A 10,557-nucleotide genomic window follows, 5' to 3' on the forward strand; every position below is an offset into this window, starting at 1 on the left:
AGACTTTGGCCACACCGGGAGACTGGGGATGGACATTTGTCTCCCATCTGACATGTTTCATCATGCAAGATGGGAGATTAATCTTTTTTTTTACCGCCACTGCATTAATTTTCACATGGTCACTATTATACTGCGTGTAGCGGTGATAACGTGACCGGGGAACAGAAAAAACAACCGGGATCATAATATTCAGGGTCTCAGTTACCCTCAGTATACAAGCCATTACACAGTGCATAGCAATGATATGTATACGATTATCTCAACACAGGAACATTTTTTAAATACATCAAAATGTGGAAATTACTATTATTCCATGATCTATTAATTAAAATGAACTTTGTTCATGAGAAAACACCTTTCAGAGCTAAAAAACACTTTTAAGAGCTAACTCATCTCCTGCAATATAGCTACAACACATATTTGAGGAGGCTCTGGTGGCCAAACTCATTGGAAACAAGCTGTTCATTATGTAAGATAAAAGCTATGAAATGTGTTGATTATCATGTAACTCAGAGAATAAACATTTACAACATATCTTTTTGTTACAAGCACATATGTTTAGCTGAAAGCATTTTTGCATTATGACTTCTACGGCATCTATACAAGCTTTAGCTCTCTTGTCCTGAATCATTTTCAGAAGCGGAGAGATGGGGGTTACAGACCATGCTATTAGACAAGCTTGCTGACAAATTTTACTAATACCTTTTTTTGTAGCTGTCTATGTGCAGTAATACTTAGAGACTGCCGAACCTAGACTGGCCAACATGTTTAATTATACCCTGTTGTAAAATATTTTTGCCAAAAATACTTGCATTTAAGTATAAAGTGGTTTAAAGGTTTTCATATTGACAAAATATCTGGGTTATACAGTATGTTATAAATATAGTGGGAACCCTTTTTTTATTAAAATTTTATGTCAAATAATTATATTACTTGATCTATCATGTTCATCTATGACATCATGAGAAATTCACATTTTGGGATCAGTTCCTTTATTGTTGTTCTTTTTTTCTGCTTAATTTATATGAGTAATCAAACAAAAACAAGCAAATCGCATTTATCTGTTTGTGTCCTTTACTAGTATGGGATCTTTATTTCTTACTTGCGCAATATCTTGTTCTTTCTCAACCATTACATCTCACATTATTGATTTATGTGTTTTTGAAGACCATGTTGAAAATAGACATGATCATTGTACCCATAGCGGTACCACATAATGCCCATATCTGTACAAAATATATTTTATAAACTTTGATTTCTCATATGACCTCTTAGCTTCTTAATGCAAACCGTGCTCACCCTATTTAGCGCCCCTGTCTTGTATTTTTCTCCAGCCTGGTCATTTTCAACCATTACATCTTACATTATTCATTTATGAAGACCATGTTGAAAATAGACATGATTATTGTACCCATAGCGGTACCACATAATACCCATACCTGTACAAAATGACTCTAAAGGCCGCTTTACACGCTGCGATATCGGTACCGATATTGCTAGCGTGGGTACCATCCCTCATCTGTTGTGCGACATGGGCAGATCGCTGCCCGTGCTGCACAACATCGCCCAGACCCATCACACATACTTACCTGCCCGGCGACGTCACTGTGACCGGCGAACCGCCTCCTTTCTAAGGGGGCGGTTCGTTTAGCATCACAGTGACGTCACAGCAGCGTCACTGAACCGCCGCCCAATAGAAGCGGAGGGGCGGAGATGAGCGGGACATAACAACCCGCCCACCTCCTTCCATCGCATTGCGGCCGGGAGGCAGGTAAGGAGAGCTTCCTCGTTCCTGCGGCGTCACACGGAGCGATGTGTGCTGCCGCAGGAACGAGGAACAACTTCGTTACTGCTGCAGTAACGATAATTGAGAATGGACCCCCATGTCACCGATGAGCGATTTTGCATGTTTTTGCGACGATGCAAAATCGCTCATGGGTATCACACGCAACGGCATTGTTAATGCGGCCGGATGTGCGGCACAAATTCCGTGACCGCAACGACTTCGCATTAGCGATATCGTAGCGTGTAAAGCCCCCTTAAATCTATAAATAATTTTACTTTGTGAGAAAAAAGCTGATGAATTAAAATAACATTTACCACTAAAGACTCATACTTTCTTAGGATTCATTACATCTTGTCATGCAATATAATTGAAAAAAATAGACAGAAATTCATATGATTACTATAAATCCTATAAGATACATGAATATATATCATCATACTTTATGTATCACACTAATACTTTTAGTTATTCCGATCTTCTATTAATTTAGTAGTAGCATTTTTGGATAATTTTGTGCACAAATAATTTTCCTGTAGATCAGGCAGCAGGTGCGCCACAATGAGCGGAATTTGGTTTTTGGTAGTTTTGCTCCAGGGTGCAAGTTAATAGGATAATCATAGGCCCAAAGGGGGGGGGGGGCAAAACTGGACAACCCTTTTCTGAGAATACATCCTCAAAACGGGACAGAAAAAAGGGTATTTATTCTGAAGACACAAGAAGCAGAAACCCGTAATGATGACAAAAAGCTGAAGGTGACAGTTCTGTTTATATGAAAAATAACTAATAGCGTAAATATAAACTTCCCTGTATCAAGTATCTCAGACACACACACAGTTAATATTGACATAGTACCTAAATAATATACACAATGTTAGAATAAAGAAGTAGTTAATGTCTTCAGGCCTGCCAAACCTCACAGTGTGTGGCAGCTTTGAGAGAATACTAGAACTGATGTTGGGTATGACTGTGCTTCGTGGACTAGGAAATATCTTGTTGGATATCACACGCAATGCATTTAATTCTCACTTGCTGTAAACTGAATCCCAGAAACTTTTAAGTTAAACTTAATATTGCTATAGCAGGTTGGAAGCGCTGCTGAAATCCTCCAAACACCATATAAGCCTGAAAAAAAGTACTCTTTTTAGAGATGACTCTCTCCTTTTCCAGCAAAACGTTTATTAGTCAAGAGAGGTTATATGGTGGTAATCTTAAAAAGAACTTTCTGTGTTTCTATGCAGGACTCAATTGTCTTTAGGTATGTGATTGAGTGATTGACTTAAATAAGTTGAATTGAGAAAGATAAAAAAAAGAGACATATTAGTGTGACTCCCTGGCCTATTAGGTCGTCACAGGGTATTGTGCAATCTACCCTTCGGCATGATATCCACTTCCTCCTTGGTTACGGGTCCCTGACCTTTGGTATTGCTAAGAACAAGCTAATCAAAACCCTAGGGACACTCTGCACCACACCCACCAGACACACCAATGGACAGCCTGAAGGGAATAGGGCTGGCCACTTGGGGGGTTGGTTTAGGGGAGGTCAGGAGTGTTAGGAGACAGTAGTTGAGTGGTTACTCTCAAGTGGAGAGGTCAGGAGCTGGGCTCCTCGTTTACTAGGTGGCAGACGTTGGTCTGGGCCTGGTAGGAGCTGGACTCCAGTCGCAGGGGATCGTGACACGGGGCACGAACTGTCGAGGAGGACAGCCGGTGGATTTGTGCCATCACCGGGCAGGGGCCAGGGCACAACAGGGTACGTGATCCCCAGGCCAGGAAGTAGTTTCAGGCATTCTGGTAATTCACCCTCGAGGATGGAGCCTTCAAGATCCATTCTCCACCCGCTCCAAAATCGGGGTACTAGCGCAATGAGGGGGATAAGACTTTCCCACTGCCTAGTCCAGAAAATCTCAAGCGTGAATCCTGAGAGCAAGCTCACTCCGTTAGCCATACAGGTGAGCAGGACCCGTTTTAATTTCAAGCTAAAAGGGACCATTTGTAGAAAAAGGTGCCGAGATCAAGGTCACAGGCTAACAAGCAACACCAACAGGCACGGGATCCAGGCGTGCTCCCTCCCTGCTGCAGTGGCATCAAGAACTTTGGTTTACCACGGTTGACAGCGTCAGCATTATTGGACTGAGTGAGTACTCAACTAACCCCTACCAGCCCAATGGCATCTCCCCGACACCATCAACGAGTCCCGGGGAATCCCCCCCCTACCCGTGGAGGGGTTAAACACCTGGCTGCCCACACCATTGCCACCGGGTACTCCCAGCCGCAACGGGGGTACTTCACCCTTACCAAACACCACGGGTGGCGTCAGGAACTTTCCATACCCTTCCCTGTATATAGCCCCCCTTCAACAATTTGAGTGGCCTCACGACCCCCCCGGGTCCGGAGACCCCTCGAGCCACCGCGGATCCGGATCCGAGCAGTCCGGCTGCTGACGCGGGGGCGGCACATTAGCACAAGATATTAATTATGAAGAAAGGGATAGCAATGGAGACTGGGTCTATTCTAATCTACACAAAATTCTCCAATTGATAAAGCAAATTTGGGGCTTTTTTTAAATGGCTTCCATAACAGAATCATACACGCTGGATGTGCAGAGACCCTTTGCAAGATATATTTATACAAGAACAACTATAGCTCAGCCTCCTGTGGAAAACAAAAGGGTAGAAAGCTCTTGCTGCAGAGTATACAATGGTAGCAGGTAAGACAGTAAACATCTACAACGATTCCAGGTATGCATTTGGGGTTGCACATGCCTATGGATCCATCTGGGAGAGCAGGGATTTTGCTGGGATCTCAATTGTTGATCACAAAATTGTACATAATCGTGTTTTATATAAAATAGTACTGAATATTAATTCTTAATAGTGGATTTAAATTCCAACAGATTAAATATCCTAACAATTCATGATGTTTCCTAATAAGGTGCAATGAGTATAAGGCAGTGAATGGCCAACAAAAAATTATTAAAGTAGCAAGGTGCTGCGAGTCTACGGTATAGACCTACCCTAGGTCTGCCTCATCTCTTCCCTGCTGCCCTCATTATCACTCAAGGTATTGTACAATTAGTTTCATTTTGGTTGCCCATGGAGGAAGCACTTTAGGGTGATTTAGATATTTCATATGATTGCTATTGCACCCTCTTTCCTGCAGCCACGATTATCTGTATATATAACTATACCTTTACAGCAGGTTGTACTGCCATCTTGAGGCCGTCTTTGGTATCTTGTGTTTTTCTGGGTAAAGTGTATCCATTCTTTCCTTGCCACCACTGTGCACTTGTTTTATCTTTGTATCAATAAAATTACACTTTGTATTTGACAACTATTTTTCTTCAGTCCTCTCTTGGTTTGTGTATACCTGGCACTGATTTATTATTATATGTCTATAAGGTATGACAATATTTAGGTTTCCTTTATCTTTCCCTGTCTGACTCTTTCCCTGTCTGTCTGTCTCTGTCTGTCTCTTTCCCTGTCTGTCTCTGTCTGTCTCTTCCCATTTCTTTATTTTTCCCTTTCTGTCTCTTTCCCTTTCTGTCTCTTTCCCTGTCTGTCTCTTTCCCTGTCTGTCTCTTTTCCTGTCTGTCTCTTTCCCTGTCTGTCTATTTTCTTGTCTGTCTCTTTCCCTGTCTGTCTGTCTCTTTGTCAGGCTGTGTCTGTCTCTTTGTCAGGCTGTGTCTGTCTGTCTTTTTCCCTAGCTGCAATGTGACACTCCAACATTCCATTCAAGGGCGTGGCTGCACATTGTGACATGCCAACATTCTTCTGAAGTTCTGGCTGCATTCAACTAGCCTACGATGACCAATCCATTTTCCAGGAAAATGTTCATGTAGGAATGCTTGGACCTAACACCCATAATGTGGTGGTGCACCATCACATTATAGGTGTAAGGTCTGAGCATTCCTACATGAACAGTGTCCTGGAAGGGGATTGGTCATCATGAGCCAGTGGTATGGCCACCAAGGTCTCCCGATCTGACCCCCTTAGACTTTTATCTTTGGAATCATCTGAAGTCAATTGTCTATGCTGTGAAGATATAAGATGTGTAGTATCTGAAACAACAAATACTGGAAGACTGTGCTAGGATTTCTTCTGCGGTGTTGCTATCACTGTGTCAAGAGTGGGAGAAGGGGGTTGCATTGACAATCCAACACAATGGGCAGCACTTTGAACACATTTTATAAGTGGTCATAAAACTGTAAATAACTAATGAACGAATAAAGTTATGTAAAAAACAAAACACACCATTACTTTTTTTGTGAAATTCTCAATACGTTTGATGTGTTTCATTACCCTCTTCCCATTGGAAAAAATAAAGTTGGTTCCAAAATGGCTGACTTAAAAATGGCCGCCATGCTCACCACCCATCTTGAAAAGTCCCCCCCTGCCATATACTATTTAGCCACAAACAGGAAGATGATCTTACCAACCAATCCGAATTTATTTAGGTGTATCCATATAATTGGCCCACCCTGTATATACAGTGGGAGCGGGAAGTACTCAGACCCCTTTCAATTTTTCACTCTTTGTTTCATTGCAGCCATTTGGTAAATTCAAAAAAGTTCATTTTTTTCTAATTAATGTGCACTCTGCACCCCATCCCCCATCTTGACAGAAAAAAACAGAAATGTGGAAATGTTTGCAAATGTATTAAACAAGAAAAACTGAAATATCACACAGTCATAAGTATTCAGACCCTTTGTTCAGACACTCATATTTAAGTCCCATGCTGTCCATTTCCTTGTGATCCTCCTTGAGATTTTTCTACTCCTTCATTGGGGTCCAGCTGTAATTAATTAAACTGATAAGACTTGATTTGGAAATATGTCTATATAAGACCTCACAGCTCACAGTGCATGACAGACCAAATGAGAATCATGAGGTAAAGGAACTGCCCAAGGAGCTCAGAGACAGAATTGTACCATGCCCAGATCTGGCCAAGGTTACAAAAGAATTTATGCAGTACTCAAGGCTCCTAAGAGCACAGTGGCCCCCATAATCCTTAAATGGAAGAATTTTGGGACCATCCAAGCTATTCCTAGACCTGGCTGTCCAGCCAAACTGTGCAATCGTGGGAGGGGAGCCTTGGTGAGAGAGGTAAAGAAGAACCCCAAGATCACTGTGGCTGAGCTCCAGAGATGCAGTAGAGAGATGGAAGAAAGTTCCACAAAGTAAACTATCACTGCAGCCTCCACCAGTCAGGCCTTTATGGCAGAGTGGTCTGACGGAAGCCTCTCGTCAGAGCAAGACATATGAAAGCCCACATACAGTTTGCAAAAAAACACATGAAGGACTCACAGACTATGAGAAATAAGATTCTCTGGTCTGATGAGACAAAGATAAAACTTTTTGATGATAATTTTAACTGGCATGTGTGGAGAAAACCAGGCACTGCTCATCACATGCCCAATACAATCCCAACAGTGAAACATGGTGGTGGCAGCATCATGCAATGGGGGTGTTTTTCAGATGTAAGGAACAAGATGACTGGTTAATATTGAAGGAAATATGAATGCAGCCAAGTACACAGATATCCTGGAAGAAAACCTTTTCCAGAGTGCTCTGGGCCTCAGACTTGGCCGGAGGTTCACCTTCCACTAAGACAATGACCCTAAGCACACAGCTAAAAGGAGTGGCTTCGGAACAACTCTGTGACCATTACTGAACAGCCCAGCTAGAGACCTGACCTAAACCCAATTGAGCATGTCTGGAGAGACCTAAAAATCACTGTCCACCAACGTTCACCATCAAACCTGACGGCACTGGAGAGGATCTACAAGGAAGAATGGCAGATGATCCCAAAATCCAGGATCCCAAGAAGACTCATGGCTGTACGAGCTCAAAAGGGAGGGTGCCTCTACTCACAACTGAGCAAAGGCGCTGAATACTTATGACCATGAGATATTTCAGTCATTCTTGTTTAATAAATTTGCAAAAAATTCTACATTTCTGTTTTTTTCTGTCAAGATGGGGGATGGGGCGCAGAGTATACATTAATTAGAAAAAAATGAACTTTTTTGAATTTACCAAATGACTGCAATAAAACAAAGTGAGAAAAATTTAAAGGGGATTGAATACTTTCCGTGTGTGGACTTTTTAATATATAAATAATAAAGAATCAACGTTTTAAAGAATTTCCTGTTTGGACTCAAGTTGCTGGAATATCTTTCTTCATCATTTCCGTGTGTGTGTGTTTGTGTGTGTGTGTGTGTGTGTGTGTATATATATACATATAATTTCTATGGGATTAGAACTGATCATCCACTAACAACAACTATAACTCTAAAATCCCATATAAAATCCCATAGAAATTATATTTCTATGGGATTTTGGAGTTATATTTGCTGTTATCGGATGATCAAGTCTCCTGATCATCATGTGCTGTCAGTAACATTGTTCATTCTATAGACAAAGAAGTCGTGAGGCATCAGATGATTACATTATGTGGCTTCATCCACTTTTAATATTTGGGCCTATGGTGCTTTATGAACTTTGCAAAGCACATTTTGAATATATTTGCTATTTTAAGAGTTTCTTGTATGTGATGGAGTATTCGGGGACAATGCCAAGGTAGTAGAGCGGTCATGTGCTGTAGATGGTTTCAACAATAGGTTGGTGACATTCTTTCATTATTGCAGATCATCCATGATTAGTGTTAAAAAAACAAGGAAACATGGTGGTTACTTGAGGAAAATTAAACACAACCATAGATTGACCCTAACTTGATATGTTATTCGCCTATTCCTGATGAAGCTGGAGCCACTGTGATCATACCACCAAGCGAAACGTACGTTGAAGGATGGCCTCAGGGTAGATTGGATGGTTATACCCCCTTGGGAGCTCTCTTTACCTCTGATAGCACCTTACCTTAGGACAACCACCTCAGTATTATTGCCCATGGTATTTATTATGTTAGGATTGAGCACATGCACGTTACTAGCATTACTATCCTTTCTCATGATGTTTTAATGAGCAATGATTTTTTCCATACTGTATGTATCAGTTTTATTCCATGGATGGTCCTTTGTCCTTGATATTCTATAACCGGCATTTTTTCCTGACAATCTGAGCCCCATAGAACATTTACCCCTTCATGTGGTTTTATATTGTGGTTTTATCCTGACCCTGATGATTTTTTGTGTGTCATTTTAATCATGCACTATAATAAACTTTGTTATATTTTTGCACCTTATATACTCTATTTCTCCTGTGTATTCATGTGTTTCAACGAGTAGGTGCTTACCCCAGAGCCCCTCACTTGAGGTAGTCTCTGGTGGCTATACATTATTATAATGGTTATGAGGTTTTTTGGTTTTCTCTAACTTGATATGTGTAGAAGATAAAACTTCAGAATCTGGATGCGAGAAAAGCTGACCAACAGCTCGCCCTCATTGCCTAACATTGGTCAGAGTGCAATGCGAGAATTTCTCGCATTGCACTCGTCCGATTTTCACGCTCGTGTGAGCGTACCCTTAAGAGGAGACTTTGTGCAGCAGCCTTCATGGTAATATAGCTGCAAGGAAACCACTGCTAAGGACAGGCAACAAGCAGAAGAGACTTGTTTGGGCTAAAGATCACAAGGAATGGACATTAGACCAGTGGAAATCTGTGCTTTGGTCTGATAGGTCTAGATTTGAGATCTTTGGATCCAACCACGATGTCTTTGTAAAAAAGGTGAACGGATGGACTCTACATGGCTAGTTCCCACCGTGAAGAATGGAAGAGCAGGTGTGATGGTGTGGGGGTGCTTTGCTGGTGACACTGTTGGGGATTTATTCAAAATTGAAGGCATACAGAACCAGCATGCCTACCACAGCATCTTGCGTGCTATTCCATCCGGTTTACGTTTAGTTGGACCATCATTTATTTTTCAACAGGACAATGACCCCATACACACCTCCAGGCTGTGTAAGGGCTATTTGACTAAGAAGGAGAGTGATGGGGGCTACGCCAGATGACCTGGCCTCCACAGTCACAAGACCTGAACCCAATCGAGATGGTTTGGGGTGAGCTGGACCGCAGAGTGAAGGCAAAAGGGCCAACAAGTGCTAAGCATCTCTGGGAACTCCTTCAAGACTGTTGGAAAACCATTTCCGGTGACTACCTCTTGAAGCTCATCAAAAGAATGCCAAGAGTGTGCAAAGTAGTAATGAAAGCAAAAGTTGGCTACTTTGAAGAACCTAGAATATAAGACATATTTTCAGTTGTTTCACACTTTTTTAAGTATTTCATTCCACATGTTTTAATTCATAATTTTGATGCCTTCAGTGTGAATCTACAATTTTCAGAGTCCTGAAAATAAAGAAAACTCTTTGAATGAGAAGGTGTGTCCAAACTTTTGGTCTGTACTATATGTCTTTTGCATTTTTGAATTTATTTATCATACGAGGGATTTATGGTAGACTGATTTATTGTGTAACAACATCTATTTACACTAAATAAAAAAAAATTCCATTGGGAAGTAGAAAATCAAAGCATCTCACGATCAATCAATTAATTAAAACCCTACTGCATGGCCGATCATACTCTACTTTTGAGATCTCCCTGCAAGCTGCAAAAAAGAGGTTGTGACTGGTAAGAAGCAGGTTCAGCTCCTGATCCGGCTTCATACCTCCCTTAGATATGATGTAAATATGTCATAAGTTGTTAAAGAGACAAAAATATTCTCCATGGGAATTTAGAATCACATGAACTCCATGTAAAGTGAGTCCTGCTGATTATATAAAGACCTTGAGCACCGGTGTAGAGGCAGTCACCCCGTCTGTG

The sequence above is a fragment of the Anomaloglossus baeobatrachus genome, chromosome 11 (assembly GCF_048569485.1).
Source record: "Anomaloglossus baeobatrachus isolate aAnoBae1 chromosome 11, aAnoBae1.hap1, whole genome shotgun sequence".
Taxonomy (NCBI): domain Eukaryota; kingdom Metazoa; phylum Chordata; class Amphibia; order Anura; family Aromobatidae; genus Anomaloglossus; species Anomaloglossus baeobatrachus.